The sequence below is a fragment of the Crocodylus porosus genome, unplaced genomic scaffold (assembly GCF_001723895.1).
Source record: "Crocodylus porosus isolate Cpor-Errol unplaced genomic scaffold, CroPor_comp1, whole genome shotgun sequence".
Lineage (NCBI taxonomy): Eukaryota > Metazoa > Chordata > Crocodylia > Crocodylidae > Crocodylus > Crocodylus porosus.
The window spans coordinates 552,691-556,794 of record NW_017728927.1 but is presented as its reverse complement, the minus strand read 5'-3'; positions in this window follow the sequence as shown (position 1 = coordinate 556,794).

Below are 4,104 nucleotides of genomic sequence, written 5' to 3'. Positions count from 1 at the left end.
ACCTTTTCTAATTCTACTACATCTTTTTGTAGATGTGAAGACCAGAACTGCATGCAGCTTTTAAGATGTGGGCACGCTGTGGATTTGTATAATGGCATGATGATGTTCCCTGTTTTCTTTTCAGTTCCCTTCTTAATGATTGCCAGCTATTTATTGACTGTTTTGGTCACCATTGCACATTGAGCTGATGTTTTTAGCGAACTGTCTACAATGACTCCAAGGACTCTTTCCTGAGTTGTAACAGCTAATTCAGAAACCAACATTGTGTACCTAAAACAGGTTATTTTTCCCCACATGCATTATCTTGCACTTGTTGACATTAAAGTTCATTTGCCATTTTTTGCCTTAGCTTGGTGAAATCTTTCTTCATCTTAAGATTTGACTAGGTGAAATAATTTGGCATCATCTGCAAACTTGGAGATTTCACTATGTACTCTTGTTAGCATAGGGAATCATTCTGCAGAGGTAGGAACATTGCCTAATGAATCTTTCCCTCTCTCTTATTTTGATTAAAGACAGGGTAAGTCTGTATCAAGTCTTCCATCCTATTAACTTACCTTAGTCTACATTGGATCTGAGATCAGCATGTGTGGAGTGTATCCACATTTCTTTTTCCATACTGGCTGAGAGAAAGGAATGGAGTTAAAACTGAACTGAATTTACTTTCCCTTTTGTGATTTTTCACAATAAAAAAGAAAGAAAAAGATGTGGATGTCTTGATGGGGAGGGGGAGAAATATGATGAAAGTCTGTAAAATTATGAATGGCTTGGAAAAATAGAAATGGTATGAAAAAATGGTGTCTTTTGATCTAGGATGGGAGCTGGCACTTTTACCAAAGACAGGGCTGGGTGATTCATTCCCCTCCCCCCTTGACTCCTGCTGCCCAGTGTGCTGCCAACAGAGATGTAACTGGTTAAGTTTTACATCCTGGGCAGCATGGAGGGTGGCAACCCAGTGGTCCCTATAGCCTTTTTGGTCTCATGTGCCACCCTACCCCTTTGGGAGATGCACTTTCTGCAGGGGGAGATGTTGGCACACTCAGCAGCCAGCGGGTTAATGCAGAAGCTGTTGGGTGTAGGGACCCTCTCACACCCCTTATTTCAACTCCCACCATTCATATCCATCACCAAGTACCACTGATTCCCAACCTGCTAGCTGATTCCCAACTGACCAATGATGAATTTATCAATGAGAAAGGCAGTGGGTACAGTAGGAGGATTGTGTTACCCTCTTGGCTATGTTGACATGTCCCCTGAAGCTGCGGTGTCTCTGGAGGAGGTCATAAAGTCATAAAGAAATAGGGCTGGAAGGGACCTCAGAGGTCATCTTGTCCAACCCCCTGCCTGAAGCAGGATCATTGCTATCCCACCCATCCCATAAAACCATAATCTAAACTCTACATAAGACTACCCTCAACCCTGACACAATATAGACCTAACACCCCAGCCTGCTAAATGTAATGCAGGGGAACCACAGCAGCCAATGTCCTGCTTCTATAAAGTGTTGTCAATATACCCCAAAGAAGTCCGGAGTAGTGGGGGGCCATGCCCCCTGCTACAGAGGAGGTCCATACTAATCTGACTGTAGGGTAAAATTCTTCTTGACCCCAAATATGGTGATAGGTCTGACCCTGAGTGGAGGGGCAAGACCCTTGAGGCAGGAACCTCTGGCTTTGCTTCTAATAGGGAGAACTGAGACACCCCAGTTGAAGTCCCCAGCCTTAGCTGTAGTCAACACCCAGTGCATCTGGAAAGGCTTAAAAACATCCTGATACATATAGCAGAAAAAAGGGAGCGGAGAATGGGAGCAACCAGCAAAACCCAGAAGCATGGGAAATATCCATAGAAGAAAACAGGCATAGCTATGCCTAGGTGATCCCCAACCAGTTGCCGTCCATCCTCTTCTTGAACACCTCCCATGATGGATAGTCCACAACTTCCCTAGGCAATCTATTCCACTGCCTCACTTTCTCACAGCGAAGAAGTTTTTCCAGATACCCAATTTAAATTTACTTTGCTGCAACTTCAGGCCATTAGTCTGTGTCCTCCTCTCTGCAGTAAGAGACAGATGATTCCCTAGTTATATCCTCTACTTTCTGGAAGAGACAGTTGTCCTCCACACAAATTAGGAACTGGCTTGACATTTTATGTTTGGCTGCATTGTTCTTTCAGCAGGTGTCTGAAAATCTGAAGTGTCCCATCAGTACCATCCCATAGCTTTTCAATATATTTGTCACTTGCTGTAAGAGTGCCTTATTCACCTCCTCTTCCTGATTATGTGGCCTATAATAAATACCCATCATTATATTAGTGCTGCATCTTTCACCTTTCACCCAAATGCATTCATCTTTGCTGTCTTTTTCCTCCTGAACCAGGGAACAAGTATATGTGTTTTTGATGTACAAGGCAACAACACTACTACTTTTTCTCCCAACCCTATCCTTCCAAAAGAGTGTAACCCTCAGTGTTCACAGTCCAGTCATAAGAGCAGGCCTTAGTGATGCCAGTCATATGATAGTTCTTTTCACAGGCTGCCACTTCCAACTCATGTTCTTTATTCCCCATACTTCTTGTATTTGTATATATGAATCAGATATATTGTGCATTTTGACCTTGCTTCCTTTTTTTGCCACATGTTGCAGTCCTGTAGCTCTCTGGTCCTTTTCCAAAGTTGAGTCAATTCTTTGAGTCCTTTCCCCTCTGGACTGCGTGCTCTGTTACTGGAGGGTTTTGTTCACCATCCCTCGTGGAACCTAGGTTCAAGTCCTCACTATGTTGGCTGTACAGTTGGCCAAAGATGCGCTTTCCCATTCTTGTAAGATGGATCCCATCTCTTTATAGCAGAACATCCCTCCTAAGAACATCCACCCATTGTTAAAGAAGCTGAAGCCTTCACCTTGACACCACCATCTCAGCCATGTGTTCACTTCCAAGGTACAATGGTTTCTGCCTGGACCCCTGGCTTCCATGGGAAGGATCTATGAGAACAGAACTTGTACTCCAGGCTCCTTAATCCTTCTGCCAAGAGTCTGATAGTCACTTCTGATCTGGTCAGTGTCATTCCTTGCAGTATTGTTAGTACCTATGTGGACAAGCAGGAAGAGGTAGTGGTCCAAAGTATGGATGAGCTTTTGCAGACTCTGTGATGTCCTGAATACAGGCTCCAGGCAGGCAATACACCAGAGCTTCCAAATCTGGACAACAAATTGGTGCCTCTGCCCCCTGCAGAAGGGAGTTACCGTCCACCACCGCTTTTCTCTTCTTGATGCAGTGGTCCTGGAGCCCCTGTCTTTGGGGCCTTGCATTTCCTGCTCTTTAGGTTGCTGCCACTTCTGCCTCAGGCATGCAAATCTCCTGTCTTCTTCCTCTTCCTCAGCAGTGCCATCACAGAGTGCTTGAAAGTGGGTGTTGACTTCAGTCCACTCCTCTTCAATTCTGGGTGACCCCCTCCTTTGAGTAGTTACATGCTGCCACTTCTCCTTATTGCCCTTTGGCCCCTCCAGTACCAGCCTCTTGTAATCCTTGTCCAGGTAATCTTCCTGCTCCTGAATGCAATGAAGCATGGATACTGGTGATTGCAGTCTGAATCTTTTCTCAGAGGCAGATGCCAGCTTACACTTGGTGCAGATGAAGTGCTCCTGACCCTCTGGGAGGAACATGAACGTGGCACATCCCACACAACAGCCATGTCATAACAGCTGACACGGATTCCATTTGTGCCTCCTTTGCTTCCTTAGCACACCAGTGCTGTAAGGATTAAAAAAAGAGGGAGGGGAAAAAACAAAGACACACCGCAAGGACCTGCACACCAAGCACCCGCACTAGGGTCCTTTGCCCACACTCCCACCCACACCAGACCTTTGCAGGCTGGAACCAATCTCTTTGAGGGACAGATTCAGCCCACCGCCTGGCCTAGGAGAACTAAGCAGCACTCAGTGGAATGATCAGAAAGCAGATGTAAACAAAACCCACAATTAGCATGTAATAAGTCTACAATGAAACGGACTTAGAAGCAAGAGAAGAAAGGAAAATACCCCGAAATAAAATTGCTAAAACAGTTTCTCGAACCACAGCGACAAATTCTTTCTGGGTTACCTGCTATCT